This window comes from Arachis ipaensis, chromosome B9, assembly GCF_059453495.1.
Source record: "Arachis ipaensis isolate K30076 ecotype BB chromosome B9, ASM5945349v1, whole genome shotgun sequence".
Taxonomy (NCBI): Eukaryota; Viridiplantae; Streptophyta; class Magnoliopsida; order Fabales; family Fabaceae; genus Arachis; species Arachis ipaensis.
Window position 1 is genome coordinate 71,583,897 of NC_142444.1, and position 25,192 is coordinate 71,609,088.

The following is a 25,192-nucleotide window of genomic DNA, read 5'->3' on the forward strand; positions in this document are numbered from 1 at the left end:
AAACTAAACTATCACTACTTCCCCCCCCCCCATTCCCCTTTATTTCTTGGGTTCAAAAGCATCATAGATGAGTTGTATTTGGGCCTCCTTGAGCTCAGAAATCGCCCCCAGTGTATTGCCTTTAATGAGGTCACGTGTCGCTTATCACACGTACGTGCGTACGCATCACTGGCAACTTTCCTTATCACGCATACGCGTCGCCTTGACGATTTTCTACTTCATGTGTGCGCGTCATTCACGCGTACACGTTGATGCGTGGAAAACTTGTCTCTCAACAAATCTCCCTTCGGCAAGTGTACCGAAGTTGTCGTCAAGTAAAAACTCACAATAGAGTGAGGTCGAATCCCACAGGGATTGATTGATCAAGCAACTTTAATTAGAAGAATGTTCTAGTTGAGCGAATCCAGAATTTGGGTTGAGAGTTGCAGAAAATAAAATGGCGGGAATGTAAATAACAGAAAAGTAAATGCTAGAATTAAAGGACTGGAAGTAAATGACTGAAAATAAATTGCAGAATTGTAAATGGGAATGGGGGATTTGCTCATAAAAGTAAATCGCAGAAATTAAAGAGAATGGGTAAGATTAGAGATGGGGAGTTCATTGGGCTTAGGAGATATTGCAATTCTCCAGATCAAGTTCATTTTCATCTCTTCCTCAATCAATGCACTCATTGATCTCCTTGGCAATCTTAAGTGATTGAATTACAATTCCTTGCAATTCAATCTCTCAAATCTTGATCAATAGCCATTTCCTTGGTCAATTGCTCATGAGAAGAGATGAAGTATGGTCACTGATTATACCACATGCATTTCCCAAACCAAGTATTGAGAGGGTTACAGTCACATACCCATCCAAACCCAATTTGGTCCAGCATGAGAAAGCATTTCTAGCTTGATCTCTTCATTCCTCTTCCAAGGTTCAAAAGAGATCCAAGTTTGAATAGCTTCTCTTCCAAGATAACTACTCAATTGGATGAAGATCGAAAGCTTTCAAGTAAAATCAAGAGGAAAGATAGAAGAAGAACAATAAAAATTAGTATTGATCCATTAAATTACAACAGAGCTCCCTAACCCAATGAAAGGGGTTTAGTTGTTCATAGCTCTTGAAAATGAAAACAAAGATGGAGAATACATCATAAAACTAGAAATTGCAAAGAAAGTAAATACAGAGAGTGGTTCTTCAGCCTCCAGAACTCCTTTACAATTCAAAGTTACTCCTATATATACTACTCTTCTCAGCTTCTAGTTTACTCTTCAAGTCTTGGGCCTTTGGATCTTGAGTTTGAAGCAGTTCTTTTCTTCATTTGGGCTTGGCTTTACTTGCAGAGAGAAAGTGCTAAGTGGGCAGAGACTTCAGCTCAGGACGTTAGGGGTGTTAATATTTAGTGAGAATATAAGTTCGAGAACGTTAGTGACACTTAACATTGTCACTAACGTTCCAGTGCACCCCTTTGCCTTACGTTAAAACCCACGTTAACTAGGTTAACGTGGCTTTTAACGTCGCCTTGTTAGTCCTTCGAGAACGTTAGTGACACTCAACATTGTCACTAACGTTCTAGTGTGCCCCTTCTTTTTTCACGTTAACGCCCACGTTAACTAGGCTAACGTGGCTTCTAACGTGGTCCTTGCCAACCTTCGAGAATGTTAGTGACACTCAACATTGTCACTAACGTTCCAATGTGCCCCTGGGTCTCACGTTAGAGTCCACATTAACTAGGTTAACGTGGCTTCTAACGTGGCCATCTTTTAGCCATCCCAACGTTAGTGACAATGTTGAGTGTCACTAACGTTGGCTCATCTTTCATTTCTCATCGTTAGCTTCCACGTTAACCAAGTTAACGTGGAGGTTAACGTGACTCTTAGGGGTTGTGTGGTTGCTTCAACGTTAGTGACAATGTTGAGTGTCACTAACGTTGTCGACAATTCTTCATCCTCTACGTTAATTCCCATGTTAACCAAGTTAACGTGGGAGTTAACGTGGTACTTAGCACCATAGGCCAACGTTAGTGACAATGTTGAGTGTCACTAACGTTGGCTTCTCTCCCTCCCCCTTAACGTTAGAGGCCACGTTAACCTACTTCTAACGTGGCCATTATGAGTGATTGCCAACGTTAGTGACAATGTTGAGTGTCACTAACGTTGGCTCATCTTCTCTTCTCCACGTTAGAGTTCACGTTAACTTGGTTAACGTGACTCTCTAACGTGGGCATTGATGGCTTTCTTTGAGAGTGTTATTGGCAATCACTTTTCTCATTAATCCTTGCAAGTTACCTCCCCTTTCTTGCTCCTTTTTGGTCCTGAAATCAAGCAACAAAGTGCATCAAAGCTCCAGTCCAAGTCATGAGTAATGCAACATAATATTTGTCACTAAACTTATGCAAAATCCTCATGAAATCATGTAAAATGCACAATGTGTGCTTGAGTCAAGGCATAAGTGAATAATTACCCAAAACTAGCTTATTTCCTAAAGAAATGCATGAAACTAACCTAAAAACAGTAAAGAAAAGATCAGTGAAACTGGCCAAGATGCCCTGGCATCACAACACCAAACTTAAAGCTTGCTTGTCCCTAAGCAAGTACTGGAACAAGAGAATGATGAATGGAATATCCAGGGGAATGAGTCATTCTTGTGGAAGTCATATTACTGATTTTATGGTGGTTTCATGCATAGCAACTTAGGTTCATTCCGTTACTGGCTTTCAGACCTTTATCAAGTCCCTAAACACTTACTTTGTTTATATCTCATGAGACTTTTATTCATTGATCCTTTTATTGTTGTTTCAAGGGTTATTTGTGTTATTTAGGCTAAGTGCTCTGTAAGGGGGCAACTCTTTAAGATAAGCTTTCAGCCAACACTCCCGAACCAGTTGGTTCAAGGTGCTAGGTGTTGAAGCACCCCTAAGGACTTACTCCCTCAAGTCTCTCCCCCATACATACACACCACAGGCATATAGTTTATTTATTTTCTTTTCTTGAGACCTTGGTGTCCAGCACCTCTTTGGGTTACTAAATGCTCTGTAGTGAGGGTTACTCTTGATAGTGGATTTTCAGCTGATAATCCCGGGTTAGTTAACCCAAGTTACCAAGTGATAAAGCACCCCTAAGAGCTTATTCATCCAAGTAGATCCCTCACACAGGGGCACCACAGACACTTGCCTCAAGCTTAAAACCATTGATGCCTAGCCTTATTGCTTACTCTTTTTCTTTTGTTTTTCACTTCCATTGTTCTTTCCCTTTTCTCTTATTAGGATCTTGTTATTAACTTAGTCTCATGAGTGTATCCAAAGCAAAGTATTCAGGATAGATAGTTGTCCTCCTAGCCTTGTGGTTGAACCAACTTAGCTAACTTATGACTACCCCAAAGATTCATGAATGCACTTCCACAATATGAACTCTACCCTGGTCTTTTAAAAACATAAACATTCTCTTCTTCATTTGATAAAAAGGGACAAACTTACAAGTAGATAAGGGAATGATGCAGTGACATAAAGACCAGTGCACATAGACTCTCTTCCATACCAAAAACTAAAAATAACATGATTTGAAAAAGGTTTAAACATAACATGGAAGCAAGTTCTATTTCATACAAGATCTTCCTTATTTAAAACACAGAGAAAGATGGAACAAAGAAGGAACTCCACCACCTTTTACTGTTGTGGGTGCCCACGCTCTTTTCCTTGCTTGTACTCCTTGTTTTTGTTGCCTGGCTTCTTTGGGTGAAAGTGCACCATTTCCTTATAAGATTCCTACAAGGTCACTGGAAGTTGCTTGTTCCCAAAGCACTTGAGACATAGTTAGCTTATATGTATGCTTGTGCCTCTTGAACTCAGTTTGGTGTGTGAACACCAAACTTAGTTCTTTGCCCAGTACACAATATTGCATATATGCAGAGACCCTCATATCTTATTATCAACAAAGTAATGATCACCTATAGTCTAACTACACCTAAGTGGTTTCTCTTGGTTGGATGCAGCTAGCAATGTTTTTTTTTTTGGGAGTGGGATGTAATTCTAACCAATGTCCTTTAGTGGAACACCAAACTTAGAATTACACCATCACTCTTGGATTGTTCTGGTGTGGAACACCAAACTTAGCTCCTTTCAATACAGGGGAAACCACCTGTGACTTTTATTGAAATAAGGATGAAATTGAAACTACCTAAGGTTGGGTTGCCTCCCAACAGAGCGCTCTTTTATCGTCGCTAGCTCGATGAGTTCTTAATTATTTGAGATGGTACTTTACTCTGGGGTCTTCCCCCATGTTGCCCAGATAATGCTTGAGTCTTTGTCCATTCACTGTAAAAGTCCTCTTTGAGCCTTCATCCGTGATTTCAATGTGGCCATATGGTGACACTTTTGTAACTAGGAAAGGTCCGGACCACCTTGACTTGAGTTTCCCTGGGAACAGCCTTAATTTAGAATTGTAGAGGAGTACCTGCTGCCCTTTTTCGAAACTCCTGGGTGCCAAGTGCATGTCATGCATTCTTTTTGCCTTCTCTTTATACATCTTAGTGTTTTCATAGGCTTGTGACCTGAATTCCTCCATCTCTTGCAGCTGTAAGATTCTTTTTGCACCAGCAGCAATGCTGTCAAAAGTTAGTATCTTGATAGCCCAAAGAGCTTTATGTTCCAGCTCCAGTGGTAAATGACAAGCTTTCCCATAGACTAATTGATATGGAGACATTCCAAGTGGGGTTTTGAATGCTGTTCTGTATGCCCACAGAGCATCATCCAACTTCTTCGACCAATCCTTTCTAGATGCGCCCACAGTCTTTTCCAGGATCCTCTTCAGCTCTCTGTTGGATATCTCAGTTTGCCCACTTGTTTGAGGATGGTAAGGTGTGGCTACTTTATGTTTTACCCCATATCGTAAGAGGAGAGCTTTCAGTGGTTTGTTACAAAAGTGGCTCCCTCCATCACTGATGAGGGCTCTTGGGACTCCAAACCGGCTGAAAATATTCTTCCTGAGGAAGTTCATGACTACCTTGTTATCATTAGTTGGGGTTGCAATAGCCTCTACCCACTTGGAAACATAATCTACTGCTACCAGGATGTAATTGTTTGCATATGAGGTTTGGAATGGTCCCATGAAATCAATTCCCCACACATCAAACAGTTCAAGTTCCAAGATGAAATTTTGTGGCATGGCGTTTCTTTTGGGCAGGTTTCCAGATCTTTGGCATTCATTGCAACTTTTTACTAGCTCTTTGGCATCCTTGAAAAGAGTGGGCCAAAAGAATCCGCTTTGTAACACCTTTGCTGCAGTTCTGTCCCCTCCAAAGTGCCCGCCATAGCATGAACCGTGACAGTTCCACAGGACTTCTCTCCCTTCCTCTTCCGAGACACATCTTCTAAGAATTCCATCTGAATATTTCTTGAAGAGATATGGCTCGTCCCAGACAAAGTATTTTGCATCATTCATGAGCTTCCTCTTTTGATGCTTATTGATCCCTGGGGGTAATGCTCCAGTTGCCTTGAAATTTGCAATATCTATGAACCATGGTGCTTTATGAACTGTCATCAACTGCTCATCAGGGAAGAGCTCGTTAACACTTGTATCATTTTCTCCACCTTGATCATGAGGGATTCTAGATAAGTGATCTGCCACCTTGTTCTCCACTCCCTTCTTGTCTCTGATTTCAATATCGAATTCCTACAACAGTAAGATCCACCTTATTAGTCTTGGCTTCGATTCTTGCTTGGCAAACAAATATTTAAGTGCTGTGTGATCTGTAAAAACGATCACTTTAGCACCAATGAGGTATGATCTAAATTTGTCAAATGCAAAAACTATTGCTAGCAATTCCTTTTCAGTAGTGGTATAATTTCTTTGAGTTTCATTAAGGACTTTGCTAGCATAGTATATCACACGAACTAGGTTATCTTTCCTTTGTCCTAACACTGCCCCAACTGCAAAATCAGATGCATCGCACATCAATTCAAATGGTAAATTCCAATCAGGTGGGGAAATGATAGGAGCAGAGGATAACCTCTTTTTCAAATGTGTAAATGCTAGCATGCAGGTTTTATCAAAGATGAATGGTGTATCCGACACAAGGAGATTGCTTAAGGGCTTGGCTATCTTTGAAAAATCTTTAATAAATCTTCTGTAAAAACCAGCATGCCCTAAAAAACTTCTAATTGCCTTGACATCACTGGGTGGGGGTAGTTTTTCAATAAGTTCCACTTTAGCTCTATCAACTTCAATGCCTTGGCGAGAGACTTTGTGACCAAGGACTATTCCCCCTGTCACCATGAAGTGGCATTTTTCCCAGTTCAAGACCAAATTGGTCTCTTGGCACCTTTTCAATACCAAGGCGAGGTGATGTAGGCAACTAGGAAAAGAATCTCCGAACACCGAGAAATCATCCATAAAAACTTCAATGAATTTTTCTATCATATCTGAAAAGATAGAAAGCATGCAGCGTTGGAAAGTTGCAGGGGCATTACACAACCCAAATGGCATGTGCCTATAGGCAAACACTCCATACGGACAGGTAAATGAAGTTTTCTCTTGGTCTCTTGGATCAACCACTATTTGGTTGTATCCTGAATAACCGTCGAGAAAACAATAATAAGCGTGCCCTGCAAGTCTTTCCAACATCTGATCCATGAATGGAAGGGGAAAATGGTCCTTTCGTGTAGCCTCATTTAGCTTCCTGTAGTCTATGCACATCCGCCATCCTGTGACGGTCCTTGTAGGTATGAGCTCGTTCTTCTCATTGGTAACCACAGTGATCCCTCCCTTCTTCGGTACGACATGTATGGGGCTAACCCAAGGGCTGTCCGAAATTGGGTATATGACTCCTCCTTGCCAAAGCTTCATAACCTCTTTCTGCACCACTTCCTTCATGATTGGGTTCAGCCTTCTTTGGGATTGAATGGATGGCTTGGCGTCATCTTCCAACAGTATTTTATGCATGCATATGGCTGAACTGATTCCCTTCAAGTCAGCAAGGGTCCATCCAATGGCATCCTTATGCTCCCGCAGCACCTTGAGTAGCTCATCCTCTTGATCTTGACTGAGGGATGAATTTATGATCACTGGGTAGTTTTCATTTTTTCCTAGATATGCATATTTGAGAGTGGGTGGCAGTGCTTTGAGTTCAAGTTTGGGTGCTTCTGATTTTTCGCTCCCTTCCTTTGGTGCATCTGGCATATGTGTTTCTGTTGTAGCTACCTCTTCACTTGATTCAGATTCTTCCTCCACCAATCTCTCGTTCTCTTCAGGTTCATCTTCTTCAAAATTCTCCTGCACTTCATCCTCAAGTGCATCTAACCTCATGCATTCCCCCAATTGTTCTGGTGGATAACTCATGGCCTTGAACACATTAAATGTTATCTTTTCATTGTGTAATCTAAGGGTGAGGTCACCTTTTTGAACATCAATGACAGCTCCAGCAGTAGCCAAGAATGGCCTTCCCAAAATGATGGAGGTTTTGGCGTCTTCCTGCATGTCCAGCACCACAAAATCTACTGGGAATATGAAATCTCCTACTTTTACTAGCAAATCCTCCACTATCCCGTGAGGGAATTTGAACGATCGGTCTGCCAGTTGTAAAGCCATTTTTGTTGGTTTAGCCTCCTTAATTTTCATCTTTCTCATCATAGCTACTGACATCAAATTGATGCTGGCCCCTAAGTCACAAAGAGCCTTTTCTACTGTGATTTCTCCTATAATGCAAGGGATCTGAAAACTCCCAGGATCCTTCAGTTTCTAAGGTAGTTTATGCTGAATGATAGCACTGCACTCTTCAGTTAGTATCACAGTCTCATTGTTCTTCCAGCTTCTTTTCTTAGTCATTAGCTCCTTCAAAAACTTGGCATAAAGTGGCATTTGCTCTATGGCTTCAGCAAATGGTATGTTGATTTGTAGCTTCTTGAAGATTTCCAAAAATCTCAAGAACTGGTTGTCATCTTCTTTTTTCTTCAATAGCTGGGGGTATGGAGCTCTTGAGATGTTGAGTTGGGGTATCCTTTTCTCTTTCTGCAAACTTGGCATGGGGGGTTGCATTCCATCTTGCTCCTCTTCCTTTTCAATTGAGCTTTCTTCTAGTGGTTTTTGGGGATGTTCCTTCAGTTCCTTTCCACTCCTAAGTGTGATAACTTGACACTCCTCCCTTTTGCTTGAATGGGTATCATAGCAAAAGTTGTGGTTCGGAAACTGCTTAAAAAGATAGCTGATTTGTGTCTCCAGTTTTGTGATGGCAGCATTTTGATTGTGCATGTTTGACTGCACTTCCTCTATGAATGCTTTACTGTCTTGATTGTCTCTGCATATTCCTTCAATGAATGTTTCAATCTTAGAAAGCCTGTCATCAATTGATGAGTGGTTCGGATCTGATGTGCTGTTTTGGTTTTGATAAGTGTGTGGAGAGTTGTTGTTGTGGGGGTGTTGAGATGTCCTCTGGGTGAATTATTGGTGAGCTGCATTGTTGTTGGAATTGGAACGTCTCTGGTCTTGGTTTTGATCTTGCTCACTTCTCCACCCAAAGTTCGGGTGATTTCTCCATCCAGGGTTGTATGTCTTGGAGTATGGATCATAGTTCTTCCTTGGTGAATTCCCAATGTAGTTGGCTTGCTCCTGACTCCCTTCTGCTTCTTGGTTTACTCCTTCTTGTGTTGTTGATGAAGTGGAGATTGCTGCTACTTGGTTCATCTCCATCTTCTTGGTGAGGTCAGCCAGCTGCTGAGTAATGAGCTTGTTTTGGGCCAACAGAGCATCTACATTGTTTAGCTCCATCACTCCCCTTGTGTTCCCTCTTTCGGAAGCATAGAAGTAGTCGTTTTCTGCTACTGTTTCAATAACATCTATAGCTTCCTCAATGGTCTTCTTCTTGCTCAAAGATCCTCCAGATGAATGATCTACTGCCTTCTTTGACTCATAAGAGAGCCCTTCATAGAAAATATGCAGCTGGACCCATTCGTTGAACATGTCAGGTGGACACCTCCTTGTTAAGTCTTTGAACCTCTCCCATGCTTTATACAGAGTCTCACCATCCTGTTGCCTGAAGGTTTGAACCTCATCTCTCAGCCTATTGATTCGTTGAGGAGGGTAGAATCTTGCTAAGAATTTGTTCACCACATCCTCCCAAGTTGTCAAGCTCTCCCTTGGGAAGGATTCCAGCCACTTGGCTGCCTTGTGTCTGAGTGAGAAGGGAAATAAGAGCAATATATAGGCGTCAGGATGAACACCATTAGATTTCACTGTGTCACATATTCTCAGGAAGGTGGTCAAATGTTGGTTGGGATCTTCTTGAATACCTCCTCCAAATGAACAATTGTTCTGAACAAGGGTGATGAGCTGTGGTTTAAGTTCAAAGTTGTTGGCATGGATTGTTGGCTTTTGGATGCTACTTCCGCAATTGCCTGGGTTTGGATTAATGTAAGAGCCCAAAACTCTTCTATCCTCCCCAGCATGATTTGCTCCACCTCCTCTGCCATGGTTGTGAGTCTCTTCTTCATGATGATTTTCCATGTTTTCTTCCATGTTTGGTTCAAAGTATTCCTCAAACTGTTCCTCCTCTTCTTCAGCACCAACTACTCGTTTTCTTCTTGCCTCCCTCCTTAGTCTAAGGAAGGTTCTCTCTGGTTCAGAATCAAAGGAAGTTGAAGCCCCGCTTCTTCTCCCTGTCATACAACCCACAAGTACAAGCAGAGAAGATAGGTGCAGACAGTATTTACGTCAGAATTGATGTTAGTTGTGGGTGATGCAATATATCAAATAGTTAGTGGGTTAGCAAACAGAATTGAAAATAACAAAGAAAAACAAAAGAGTAGATGGAGAAGGGAAGAAGTTTAACTAAAACAAAAAGCAAATCAATCAAACAGAAAATGAAATACACAAAATAAAATGCTCAATCTAGTGATCTTCCAATCTAATCATTGTTGATGCACAATCAATCCCCGACAACGGCGCCATAAACTTGATGCGTGGAAAACTTGTCTCTCAACAAATCTCCCTTCGGCAAGTGTATCGAAGTTGTCATCAAGTAAAAACTCACAATAGAGTGAGGTCGAATCCCACAGGGATTGATTGATCAAGCAACTTTAATTAGAAGAATGTTCTAGTTGAGCGAATCCAGAATTTGGGTTGAGAGTTGCAGAAAATAAAATGGCGGAAATATAAATAACAGAAAAGTAAATGCTAGAATTAAAGGACTGGAAGTAAATGACTGAAAATAAATTGCAGAATTGTAAATGGGAATGGGGGATTTGCTCATAAAAGTAAATCGCAGAAATTAAAGAGAATGGGTAAGATTAGAGATGGGGAGTTCATTGGGCTTAGGAGATGTTGCAATTCTCCGGATCAAGTTCATTTTCATCTCTTCCTCAATCAATGCACTCATTGATCTCCTTGGCAATCTTAAGTGATTGAATTACAATTCCTTGCAATTCAATCTCTCAAATCTTGATCAATAGCCAATTCCTTGGTCAATTGCTCATGAGAAGAGATGAAGTATGGTCACTGATTATACCACATGCATTTCCCAAACCAAGTATTGAGAGGGTTACAGTCACATACCCATCCAAACCCAATTTGGTCCAGCATGAGAAAGCATTTCTAGCTTGATCTCTTCATTCCTCTTCCAAGGTTCAAAAGAGATCCAAGTTTGAATAACTTCTCTTCCAAGATAACTACTCAATTGGATGAAGATCGAAAGCTTTCAAGTAAAATCAAGAGGAAAGATAGAAGAAGAACAATGAAAATTAGTATTGATCCATCAAATTACAACAGAGCTCCCTAACCCAATGAAAGGGGTTTAGTTGTTCATAGCTCTTGAAAATAAAAACAAAGATGGAGAATACATCATAAAACTAGAAATTGCAAAGAAAGTAAATACAGAGAGTGGTTCTTCAGCCTCCAGAACTCCTTTACAATTCAAAGTTACTCCTATATATACTACTCTTCTCAGCTTCTAGTTTACTCTTCATGTCTTGGGCCTTTGGATCTTGAGTTTGAAGCAGTTCTTTTCTTCATTTGGGCTTGGCTTTACTTGCAGAGAGAAAGTGCTAAGTGGGCAGAGACTTCAGCTCAGGACGTTAGGGGTGTTAATATTTAGTGAGAATATAAGTTCGAGAACGTTAGTGACACTTAACATTGTCACTAACGTTCCAGTGCACCCCTTTGCCTTACGTTAAAACCCACGTTAACTAGGTTAACGTGGCTTTTAACGTCACCTTGTTAGTCCTTCGAGAACGTTAGTGACACTCAACATTGTCACTAACGTTCCAGTGTGCCCCTTCTTGTTTCATGTTAACGCCCACGTTAACTAGGCTAACGTGGCTTCTAACGTGGTCCTTGCTAACCTTCGAGAACGTTAGTGACACTCAACATTGTCACTAACATTCCAATGTGCCCCTGGGTCTCACATTAGAGTCCACGTTAACTAGGTTAACGTGGCTTCTAACGTGGCCATCTTTTAGCCATCCCAACGTTAGTGACAATGTTGAGTGTCACTAACGTTGGCTCATCTTTCATTTCTCATCGTTAGCTTCCACGTTAACCAAGTTAACGTGGAGGTTAACGTGACTCTTGGGGGTTGTGTGGTTGCATCAACGTTAGTGACAATGTTGAGTGTCACTAACGTTGTCGACAATTCTTCATCCTCTACGTTAATTCCCATGTTAACCAAGTTAACGTGGGAGTTAACGTGGTACTTAGCACCATAGGCCAACGTTAGTGACAATGTTGAGTGTCACTAACGTTGGCTTCTCTCCCTCCCCCTTAACGTTAGAGGCCACGTTAACCTAGTTAACGTGGCTTCTAACGTGGCCACTTATGAGTGATTGCCAACGTTAGTGACAATGTTGAGTGTCACTAACGTTGGCTCATCTTCTCTTCTCCACGTTAGAGTTCACGTTAACTTGGTTAACGTGACTCTCTAACGTGGGCATTGATGGCTTTCTTTGAGAGTGTTATTGGCAATCACTTTTCTCATTAATCCTTGCAAGTTACCTCCCCTTTCTTGCTCCTTTTTGGTCCTGAAATCAAGCAACAAAGTGCATCAAAGCTCCAGTCCAAGTCATGAGTAATGCAACATAATATTTGTCACTAAACTTATGCAAAATCCTCATGAAATCATGTAAAATGCACAATGTGTGCTTGAGTCAAGGCATAAGTGAATAATTACCCAAAACTAGCTTATTTCCTAAAGAAATGCAAGAAACTAACCTAAAAACAGTAAAGAAAAGGTCAGTGAAACTGGCCAAGATGCCCTGGCATCACACGTCACTTTTGAATCTTCCAAATCCTTATTTTCCATGAATTCTCCTTCTTGCATGCTTTTCTCTTTACTCCTTTTATCCATTCCTTACCTTTTAACCCTGAAATCACTAACAAACATATCAAGGCATCGAGTGGAATCAAAGTGGATTAAATTTAACCAATTAAAGGCCTAAAAAGTATGTTTTTAACCATTAAGCACAATTAGGAGAATTTAATGAAACCATGCTATTTCATTGAATAAATATAAGATAAGTTGATAAAATTTCCTAAATTCAACTCAAGATAAACCACAAAATTGGGGTTTATCAAACCTCCCCACACTTAAACTAAGCATGTCCTCATGCTAAACCAAGAAAGGCAAGAAATGGGGTATGAACATTTATTCATTGCAATTAAATTATATGCACCTATCTACATGCATGCAACTAAATGCAAAATGCATCTACATACTTGGTTAAAAGTAAATGAATCTCCCAGAATATATATGAACATGTAGGGCTATCATAGTATGATGATTCATGAATTTCACCAATTCAAATATCAAAATGAAGCATAAATAAACTTGCAAGAAGAAAGCTTGTGAAAGCCAGGAACAAGGAGTTGAGCATCGAACCCTCACCAGAAGTGTATCCACTCTAGTCGCTCAAGTGTATATGGTTGATTCACTCAATTTTCTTCTAATCATGGTTTCCAATATTTTTTTCATCTAACAATCAACAATTATTCAATGCATGCATACATTTATCACGAGGACTTATTCATAGGTTTTAATGGGGCTAGGGTCAAAGTAAGGATATATATGGCCAAGTGAGCTTGAAATTTGAATCCTTGATTAACTTAAGCTCTCACCTAACACATATAATAACTTATACAACTCTAATACAATACCTAGCTATCCATTTTTTACCTTTTCACACACTCATGCATTCTTTTTAATTCACATTCCATATGCAATTTTATTATTACTTTGCTTTGGGGCATTTTTGTCCCCTTTTTATTGCCTTTCTTTTTCCCTTTTTTTTTCTCTTATATATTTTTTTCTTTTTATTTTTCTTTTTCTTTATCATTTTTTTTACTAAAATATATACAAACGTATCAATGCATATGGTTTTACATATTTAATGCTTGAGTATGTACCCAATTTCCAAGATCTTCAACAAAAATACAAAAACACACTTTTATCTCTCCCAATGTTCCCAATTTTTCCAAACTTGAATGATAAACCTCTCACTAGTCTAAGCTAATCAAAGATCCAAATTAAGGACATTTATTGTTTTTCAGTTAGGGGTAGTGATGTGCTAAAATTAAGAACAAAAGGGGTTTATCATAGGCTCAAAATTGGTTAACAATGATAGATAAAAGGTAAGGCTATTTGGGTAAGTGAGCTATTGAAATGAAGGCCTCAATCATATAAATGCATTCATACACAAAATAATGGACATAAAGAATCAAACAAATCAAAGATTACAATCATAGAAAGAGAATAATACACACAAGAATGAAAATAGTGGTTATATGATGTAACCATGCAATTAAGCTCAAAACTCACATGCTTGTGTGTTCTTAGCTCAAAAACCTGTTCAAAAATTAATTCCTTCAAGCAAGTTCAACTCAATTTTTTTTATTCAAATTGGTAGGGTGCCCTAAAACAGTTTTCTTGAAAAGAAATCATCACTTCAACCAAGTAGTCCTAACAAGAAAGAAGTGGTAAAATATGTATGGATTTTAACTAACATGCAATCTATCATGCAATGCAACAACTAACTAACAAAGAAAATTAAGAATAGGTGTTGGAAAAAGAAATTGTTACCCACGGTGGTTGGTTCTCGACCTCCCCACACTTAAAGTTTGCACCGTCTGATGTGCGGAAAACGATCCGACACAAAACTCACCGGCAAGTGCACCGGGTCGCATCAAGTAATAATAACTCACGTGAGTGAGGTCGATCCCACAGGGATTGAAGGATTGAGCAATTTTAGTTCAGTGGTTGATTTAGTCAAGCGAATCAAAAGTTGGTTGAGTGATTTGTGATTACCAGAATTTAAATTGCATGGAAAATAAAGGGAGAGGGGTAGATTGCAGAAAATTAAAGAGCAAAGAAAGTAAATAAGCTGAATCTTAAAGTGCAAGAAATATAAATTGCAGAAACTTAAATCGCAAGAAATGTAAATTGCAGAATCTTAAAGTGCAAGAAATGTAAATGACTTGAATTGTAAAGGAGATTTGGAATTGGATTTGCAGAAATTAAGTAGAGAAAAGTAAATCTCAACAAGTAGAGAAGTAAAAGAGGAATTAAAATGAAACAGATCTCAACTAGAAACGTAAATTGCTTGCAGAAGTGTTCAACAGAGAAATTAAAATGAAAACTCCAGATCTCAGGACCCAAGAGACTAGATAACCAAGTCTAGATCTCAATACCTTCCTAGATCCAAATTGAGAATTTAATTGCAAGAAAAGTAAAGATCCAGCAGTAGAAGAAAAGAGGTGAAACAGCAAATTCTCAATGATGCAGTAAATCAAAACAGAAAGAGATCTCAAGGTGAGATTGAGACAGAATTTTCTCAATTCTTCAACACCCAAGACTCAGAATCTCAAAATGCTCAAAAACCAAAAGCTCTCTGCTTATGAAAATGTTTAAAGAAAACTCTCAAAGGAAAAGCTCTCCCAAAACTTCAAATCCTAAGCTATTTATACACTTTCTTCAAATGATTATTGAGCCTTGAATTGGGCCTTTAGCCTTGATGGAATTGGGTTGATAGTGGCCTCCGTTGATTGCTCTTGGTGTTGGGAGAAAATCCATTAGTGAACCAAGCCATGAACCATTCACGTTTGAGCCAACGTTTGAGGCAAACGTTGACTCAAACGTTACTTGAGTAAAATTATGCAGCTAGGCCAATGATGCTGTCATCCACGTTTGGCTCAACGTTTGAGGTCAAACGTGAGCTCAAACGTGGACCTCCCTTCTTGTATGCTTCTTGGGGTCTACTTTGTCCTCTTGTTGTGTTGCCAATTTTGTGCCCAATAGAGACTATTATATATGGTTGGAAGGATCTGAATGTCAGCTTTCTAACCCACTTGGAATCACCTCAATTGGACATCTACAACTCAAGTTATTCTTGTTTGAAGTATGCCCCTTCATGCTGTTTGGTGCCAACGTTTGACCTCACGTTTGAGTCAAACGTTGGCTCAAACGTTGCTGCCTCCAGGGATGCCAACTTTCTTCTTTTTGGAGCCAACGTTTGACCTCACGTTTGAGTCAAACGTTGGCTCAAACGTTGCTGCCTCCAGGGATGCCATTTCTCTTCTCTTTGGCGCCAACGTTTGACCTCACGTTTGAGGCAAACGTTGGCGCAAACGTTGCCTTCCCAGGAGCTTCAATTCTCTTCTCTTTTGGAGCCAACGTTTGACCTCACGTTTGAGGCAAACGTTGGCGCAAACGTTGGCTTTTCCCAGGGTGTTCTTCAACTGCTACTCACGTTTGAGTTGACGTTTGAGGTAAACGTTAGCTCAAACGTGAATTCCATTTTCTCAAACCCATTCTTGCAACCTTCTTCCATAATGTTGGCACACCTTTTGTTTCCTTTCTTCACCTACAAGTAATCAAAACAACCAATCAAAGTATCACAAAATTCACAAGGTTTATAAATCAATTAATTATCAACTAAAGTTGGCTTGAACCTCATGATTTTGTACCAATTAAAAGGTGGTTGATTGATTTAAGGAAACCATGCAATTCCAATTCAAATGGCTAATTTATAATGCAAGAAAGTGCATAAAACTAAATGAAAACAGAAGAAAAAGGCTAGTGAAACTAGGCTAAGATGACTTGTCATCACAACACCAAACTTAAAGCTTGCTTGTCCCCAAGCAAGAAATGAATTATGCTCAGAGGTTCTTTCAATTAAGACGGATTGAAGAATAAATTGTAAGGTCCTGTGAGTGAAGTGATCAAGTAACAGTGGGGTAAATTCTAAATCATATGCTCAAGCAAGGGCTTCAGTGCTTACTAGTCCTCACATATTGGGAGTCTTAGGTCTTAGGATTTTCATCCAAATGGTATCATGGAGATCTCTTTATATGTAGTCACCTTGAAGCAGCTTATAATTTCTGTGCTTTGGCCTTGACTCTAAGTGTCATGTCTCAAAGCAGCTCTTTAGATAAGCTTTCAATCAATACTCCTAAACCAGTTGGTTTTAAGGTATTAGGTGTTAAAGCACCCCTAAGGATTTACTTGCTCAAGCCTCTTTCCTTGACACAGCTCAACCACAAGCATTTACTAGGCTAACAACTTTTTGAGTTTTGTTTCTTTTTTTTTTTTTTTTTTTGCCTAGTAATTGATGCTCAGAGCCTTGGGCCATGTTCTTTTTGTTTTTGTATTTTCTTTTCTTTCTTTTGTTTTGTTTGCTGCTTCTTGGATCAATAAATTTTTGAGAATCTCCACAATACTTCTTTGAACTTCATGTCCCGCCTATGAGCTCCCATGCAAGTTTTCACAAGCATGCAACCTCAATACATAATCATACAACTAGAACCACCACTTCTCCTAATCTTTTGCTTGCCTCAAAATTGTTTAATTCCTTAATCCTTCTTTCAAAGAACTTTTGAGTGATGCAATTTTTTTTTGAACATTGAGTGCAAACAAGTTTTGAAGAGAAAAATGTTGTGAATGATCAAGCATCTTGCTTATTGAATTGCAGAAAAGAAACTATGCTAAACAGACAGATAATCAGGGAAACTAAACCACTCTCAATCATAGCAGTGTTTGATGTAAGATAATCACTTAACAATACAACCTTTTGGAGTTCACTTGCTTTCCTTCTTCTCATCATCATCATCATTGCTGGCCTTCAGGTTCATCTCTTGTTTCTTTGGTTGATGATGTTTTAATCCTTCCAAAAGCTTGTATGGACCTCTGCAATGATATTGAAAGTTGCTTGTTCCCCAAGCACTTGAAAAATGGTTAGCATGCATGATTTATTTGTGGGCTTTTGAACTTACTTTGGTGTGGGAACACCAAACTTAGTACCTTGCCAATGGTTTTCATGCATCAAATTAACCATGTGTGATAAATTTTTTTCTTTTCTTCTTCTTTTTCAAAAGCAATAAAACTGAAAACTAAGAAACAGCAGAATAGTTAACTAGTTCATCCAACATGCTTGAAGCCAGCATTATGCAGAGAGTGAGAATGTGTTTTATAATGGGATTTTGGTGAAACACCAAACTTAGAATCCTGCATTCTCCTTTAGATTGTTTTGGTGTACAACACCAAACTTAGCTTCTTGCATTATAGATAAAACTACTTAACCTTTTTATTGAAATAGATATGAAAAGATAGTTACCTCCGGTTGGGTTGCCTCCCAACAAGCGCTCTTTTATTGTCACTAGCTTGACATCCTTCACTCTGTTGCTCATGGAAGTTGAGGCAATTCAAATAAAAATGTAATTCAAACAACTAACCTACAACTTAAGGCATAAATCTAATCAAACGAACTAACAACCAAAACACTAAAACAAGAATATGCAAAGAAGAAAACTACCTAACAATGGCAACTCAATTCATTCATTGATTATATATACAAGAGAATGGAAGGAGTTTACCATGGTAGGGTATCTCCCACTTAGAACTTTTATTTATTGTCGTTAAATTGGACAATTGGGAGGCTCCTTGTCAAGGTGGCTTGTGCTTGTACTCTTCCTTGAACTTCCACCAGTGCTTGGATTTCAAGTAAGCTCCAAATTTCAAAATCAATGGCACCAAGCTTTGATGAAGTTCCACACAAGCTAAGGGCTCCCAAAATTGATCTTCATATAATCTCAGATCCCAAATCTTGTTTCTACACCCATCTTCAAGTTGATCATCATAATTCTAATTGGGTGGCAAGCTCTTATAATTCTCATTAAGATAACCAAACATCCTCCTATGTCTGAGCAATTGAGAGGCACACCAATCCTTGAATTTGGACTTTGAGCATGCAACCGTAATAAACCTTGATTGGTATTCCCACTCACTAACCATTTCTCTCTTTCTCTTGATTCCACAAAGGGCTCTAAGTTGTCCATCCATCTCAAGCAAACCATATTGAAGTGGAAAATTAAAGCTTAGGGATAAGAAATTTACCCACTTGAATGAAAGGATGGATGATGTGACTTAGGAAGGGGTGGTCCCAATGATCTTGCAAGTTCCACTCCCTTGTGATCTTCTTTGACTATCTCTATCTCTTGGAAAGCTTCTTCAATTTCAATTCCTTGCTCACCAACTTCTTCTATACATCCCTCATTGCTCAAGCCATGCGTCGGAGGTTATGCACGGTCCTCCTTGTCATCAATTTTACATAACAATGAGGAAGGTTCAACAATTTCAAATGGCACATTGGTTGGTGTGGGATCATCTTCAATGGTGCGGCTTGCTTCTTGCTCAACTTCTTCCAATCTTTCATTATCAACAATATGCCTAGGAGGTTGTACATGATCCTCCTCAACATCAAATTCAAGCTCAATGGAAGAAGGTTCAACAACTTCCACCAACTCATCAACAATATTACTTGGTGTGGAAGCGTTTTCAAGCTTGGAATCCACCTCTTGTTCAACTTCGCCTAGGTATTCAACCACTTCTTCTTCTTTAACAATCTCCATCCCTTCCACTTGTTGCAAGACATACTCCATCTCCTTGTTCTCATGTTGGGATCTAAAATCTCCTTCATGCTCTTCTCTTCGGTTGATTTCTCACATTCATCCGTGGAGATGCTTTGTCTACGGTATGAATTCCATGAGTCCAAGTTGGCTTTAATTTTGGCAAGGTTAGCCTCGATAGCTTCATTCATCCTTTGTGCTTCCTCTTGCTCCTTTTGATGGATGATTGCTTGAAACTGATCCATTGCTTCCTTGAGATGATCCCTTGGCCCTTGTTCCACTTGGCTAACATAGGTGGGATCATATTACTCTTGGATTGATGGATATGGGTATTCTTCCATGGAGGGTTATGGTGGAAAGAGGAATTTATTATGTGGTTAGAAATTCTCATACATGGGAGGTGGTTCATCTTGATAATGGCATGGAGGTGGTGGTTCTTGTGTGTATTGGTGGTGGAATTGGGGTGGTTCTATGTATGGTTCATATGGCTCATAAAGTGGTTGGTATGGTGGATATGGATTGGGATCATATGGAGGTGTTTGGTGGTATAAGGCTTGTAAGTATGATAGTTGATGACTATATTGAGGAGGGGGCTCATAGGCACATGGTGGTTGTGGTTGATAACCACAAGGAGGTCCACCATAGCTATTGGATTGGTATGCATCATGGTATAGTTCTTGCTCATAATACATTTGGGAAGGTTGTTGCTAAGAAGGGTGATTAAATCCTTGAGACTCCTCCCATCTTTGATTGTTCCATTCTTGATCCATGTTGTCATTGTAATTTCCATCTCCTACAACATAGTTAGAACCAAACTCATAGCCAAAGTGATGAGAATTCAAAGTGATAAATAAAAACAAAAGCTAACAAAAATAAGCAACAAAGTTCTAAACCTAATAAAAACCAACAAAAAAGTAAAAGAAAAACATATTCACATATTCACATATTCACAATAGCCAATAATATAACACCATTGCAATTACCCGGCAATGGCCAAAAACTTGAAAGAAGGTTATCGTCGGTTAGGAAATTTCACAAAATAATTCTGTTGCAAGTATAGTCCCAACCAACAAACAACCTTCAATCAAAGTTTTATTTTGTTTGTCACAAGTACAAACCCAATAAAAACTGAGAGTATTTAAACCTCGGGTCGTCTCACAAGGAATTGCAATGAAGTGATCAATTATTGGCTATGAAGAAACAAGGGGGGTTTGATTTGGTAATTGATAAAAAAAAGTAAATAACAAGAAAGTAAATGACAATTAACTAATAAAAGAAAGGAAAAGAACTCTTAGCTAAGGCATGGAAATTGAGATCACCATCCTTGTCTACAAACCATATATTGACAATTATGAGGGACCAACTGATGAATGGATTCTTGTGTGGTTTAGAATTCACAAATGAATTCTCGTTGCAAGTATAGTTTCTAAACTAACAATAGTTCTTTCATACAAAAATTTGGTTGTCACAAGTAACAAACCCCTAAAATTATAAACCGAAGTATTCAAATCTCGGGTCGTTCTCCCTAGAAATTGCAAACAAATGTTCTTGTTATTGGCTATGAAGTATATTTGGGGGTTTTTGAGTTAAGGAACAAGGAATGTAAATTGCAAAAGAAATAAACTAACAACTAAGAAAGCTCTTAGCAAGATATGAGAACTAGAAGTCCTATCCTAGTTATCCTCCTCAATTGTGACCATAATTGTCCATTGCTACCACTTAGTTAACCTCTAATCATGGAGGAAAGTCAAGTGGATGAATCAACTTGATTCCACAAGTCCTAGCCAAATCCCAAGGGAAAGACTAGCTTTAGTGGTATCTAAATCAATTAGCAACTTCTAATTATCAATCTACAAAGGAATTAGATAACTCAAGCGTCACTAATTACTCTACCAAAGCCAAGAGGAGAAAATTCTATGCTAAAATCCAACCAAGCATTTCATCAAACACTTGGAAGGCAAAAAAGGAAGCATAGTAAATTGATAATAAAAATAGAATCTAACAACAATAGAATGTAAGAAATAAATAACAACAATCAAAGGGAACACAATTATTATGAATTACCTCATATTGAATTGAAAGAAAATGGAAGGAACAAGAGTAGATCTACAACAAAATATAGAAGCAACATAAAGGAAATTACAACAAAATAATAGAGGAATCATGAATGTAACAACATAGAATTGAGAGGTAGAAGAAGAAGAAAGCATGAATTGAAACCTAGATCTAGATTATTGAACTAAACCGAATCCTAATTCTGATCCTCTCTAAAACTAACTTTCCCTCCAAAAATTAAACTAAAGTAAACTAATGTGTGAAAGTATGGCAATTCCCCTTCAATCCTTGGCTTAAATAGCATCAGAAATGAGTTGGATTGGGCCCACAAGGCTTCTAAAATCGTTGGCCATGAGTTGCAATAAGTGAATTGTGTGCACCCATCGGCGCGTACGCATACCGTGCGCGTGCACATCCTTATGCAAAATGCAACCATGACAAATATTATATCATTTCGAACCGCATCATTTGGACCTCTGTAGCTCAAGTTATGGCCGATTAAGTGCGAAGAGGTCGGCTTGACAGCTTCTGTGATTCCTTCATTTCTTCATGAGTTCTCCATTTATACATGCTTTTTCTTCATTCCCTTGATCTAATCTTTGCCTCCTAAATCTGAAATCACTTAACAAACATATCAAGGCATCTAATGGAATCAAGGTGAATTGAATTTAGCTATTTTAGGACCTAAAAGCATGTTTTCACACTTAAGCGCAATTAAAGGAGAAGTTATAAAACCATGCTATTTTATTGAATAAAATGTGAGGAAAGGTTATCAAAATACTCCTAATTTAACACAAGATAAACCCTACAAATGGGGTTTATCAACCTCCCCACACTTAAACCAAGCATGTCCTCATGCTTAAACCAAGAGAAAGCAAAGGGTATCAATATTTATTCAATGTGAACTAATCTAAATGCAACCTAAACTATATGCACCTGTCTATATGAATGCAACTAAATGCAAAATGATTCTACCTACTTGGTTAAAAATAAATCAATCTCCAAGACATACATGCACAAGAAGGGCTAAGGTCCCATGACAACTCATGAATCCTACCAATTTAAATATCAAAATGAAGTTTAAGTAGACTTGTGATGAGCGGATAATTTATATGCTTTTTGGCATTGTTTTTAGTATGTTTTTAGTAGGATCTAGTTACTTTTAGGGATGTTTTCATTAGTTTTTATGTTAAATTCACATTTCTGGACTTCACTATGAGTTTGTGTATTTTTCTATGATTTCAGGTATTTTCTGGCTGAAATTGAGGGACTTGAGCAAAAATCAGATTCAGAGGTTGAAGAAGGATTGCTGATGCTGTTGGATTCTGACCTCCCTGCACTCAAATTGGATTTTCTGGAGTTACAGAACTCCAAATGGCGCGCTTCCAATTGCGTTGGAAAGTAGACATCCAGGGCTTTCCAGCAATATATAATAGTCCAACTTTGGCCGATTTTAGACAACGTAAAAGGGCATTGAACGCCAGTTCTACGCTGCTGTCTGGAGTTAAACGCCAGAAACACGTTACAAGCCAGAGTTGAATCCCAGAAATACGTTACAAACTGGTGTTCAACTCCAAGAAGGATCTCTCCACGTGTAAACTTCAAGCTCAGCCCAAGCACACACCAAGTGGGCCCCGGAAGTGGATTTATGCATCAATTACTTACTTCTGTAAACCCTAGTAACTAGTTTAGTATAAATAGGACTTTTTACTATTGTATTAGTCATCTTTGGTCTCAGTTTTAATCTATTGTTCATCTTAGGAGACTATTGATCACGTTTAGGGGGCTGGCCTCTCGGCCATCCCTGAACCTTTCACTTATGTATTTTTAACGGTAGAGTTTCTACACTCCATAGATTAAGGTGTGGAGCTCTGCTGTTCCTCATGAATTAATGCAAAGTACTACTATTTCTCTATTCAATTCAACTTATTCCGCTTCTAAGATATTCATTCGCACTTCAACATGAATGTGATGAATGTGACAATCATCATCATTCCCTATGAACGCGTGCCTGACAACCACTTCCGTTCTACCTTCGATTGAATGATTATCTCTTGGATCTCTTAATCAGAATCTTCGTGGTATAAGCTAGATTGATGGCGGCATTCATGAGAATCCGGAAAGTCTAAACCTTGCATGTGGTATTCCGAGTAGGATTCTGGGATTGAATGACTGTGACGAACTTCAAACTCGCGAGTGCTAGGCGTAGTGACAGACGCAAAAGGAGGGTGAATCCTATTCCAGTATGATCGAGAACCTCAGATGATTAGCCGTGCTGTGACAGAGCTTTTGGACCATTTTCACAAGAGGGTAGGATGCAGCCATTGACCACGGTGATGCCTCCAGACGATTAGCCATGCAGTGACAGCGCATCGGACCATTTTCCAGAGAGGATGAAAAGTAGCCATTGACAATGGTGATATCCTTACATAAAGCCAGCCATGGAAAGGAGTAGGACTGATTGGATGAAGATAGCAGGAAAGCAGAAGTTTAGAGGGACGAAAGCATCTCTAGACCTTTATCTGAAATTCTCACCAATGATATACATAAGTATTTCTATCTTTATTTTCTGTCTATTTATTATTTATTTTCAAAAACTCCATAACAATTTGATATCCGCCTGACTGAGATCTACAAGATGACCATAGCTTGCTTTATACCAACAATCTCCGTGGGATCGACCCTTACTCACGTAAGGTTTTATTACTTGGACGACCCAGTGCACTTGCTGGTTAGTTGTATCGAAGTTGTGAATGAAAAACAATTTATTAAGACGTGCGTACAGAGTTTTTGGCGTCGTTGCCTGAGATCACAATTTCGTGCACCAAGTTTTTGGCGCCGTTGCCGGGGATTGTTCGAGTTTGGACAACTGACAGTTCATCTTGTTGCTCAGATTAGGTAATTTTCTTTTTGTTTTATTTTCAAAAATTTTTCGAAAATCTTTCAAAAATTTCTCATCTGTTTTCGAAAAAAAAATATAAATCTTTTCAAAAATATATTTTTCTTCAGAATTTTTAAGAATGAATTCTAGTGTTTCATGAAGCATGTCGAAGCCTGGCTGGCTGTAAAGCCATGTCTAAAATCTTGTGGACTAAGGCTTCCAAACCATCAGCATAGAGGCAAGTTAATTTGATAACTAATGAGCAGTATATCTGAGTTACATACTAAAGCTGACTGGCTATTAAGCCATGTCCAACCCTTTGATTGGAGCTTTAAGCTAATATTGAAAGATTCATGGAATTCTTCTTAAAGATTTTGGAATTCTTATTTTCTTTTTCACATTAATTTTTGAAAAAATCCAAAAAAAAAATCATAAAATCATAAAAATCAAAAATATTTTGTGTTTCTTGTTTGAGTCTTGAGAAAATTTCAAGTTTGGTGTCAATTGCATTTTTTTTTCTAAAAATTTCTATGCATTTTTCGAAAATTCATGCATTCATAGTGTTCTTCATGATCTTCAAGTTGTTCTTGGCCAGTCTTCTTGTTTGATCTTCATATTTTCTTGTTTTGTGTCTTTTCTTGTTTTTCATATGCATTCTTGCATTCATAGTGTCTATACATAAAAAATTTCTAAGTTTGGTGTCTTGCATGTTTTCTTTTGTTGAAAATTTTTCAAAAATAAGTTCTTGATGTTCATCTTGACATTCAAAGTGTTCTTGGTGTTCATCTTCACATTCATAGTGTTCTTGCATTCATCACATGTTTTGATCCAAAATTTTCATGCATTAAGTCAATTTTTTATTTTTCTCTTTCATCATTAAAAATTCAAAAATCAAAAAAATATCTTTCCTTTTTTCTCTCATAAATTTCGAAAATTTGGATTGACTTTTTCAAAAATTTTTAAAATTCAATTGTTTCTTATGAGTCAAATCAAATTTTCAATTTCAAAATCTTATCTTTTTCAAAATCTTTTTTCAAAAATTAAATATTTTTCATTTTTCTTATTTATTTTCGAAAATTTCAAAAATATTTTTCAAAAATCTTTTTCTTAATTTTACATCATATTTTCGAAAATATCATCAACAATTAATGTTTTGATTCAAAAATTTCAAGTTTGTTACTTACTTGTTAAGAAAGATTCAAACTTTGAGTTCTGGAATCATATCTTGTGATTTCTTGTGAATCAAGTCATTAATTGTGATTTTAAAAATCAAATCTTTATCAAAACTAATTTCAATCATATCTTTACAAATCATATCATTTTCAAAAAAAAAATTTGATTTTAAAATATCTTTTCTAACTTCTTATCTTCTTATCTTTTAAAAATTGATTTTTAAAAT

At 38.2% G+C, this 25,192-nt stretch overlaps 1 non-coding gene across 1 annotated transcript; it reads left to right on the forward strand.

The window, feature by feature from the left end:
* The first annotated feature begins 8,931 nt into the window (after positions 1-8,931).
* Positions 8,932-9,035, forward strand: LOC148545018 (small nucleolar RNA R71). Its single transcript, XR_015901973.1, has one exon. It is a non-coding gene; the product is annotated as a small nucleolar RNA R71 (small nucleolar RNA).
* Positions 9,036-25,192: the final 16,157 nt, after the last annotated feature.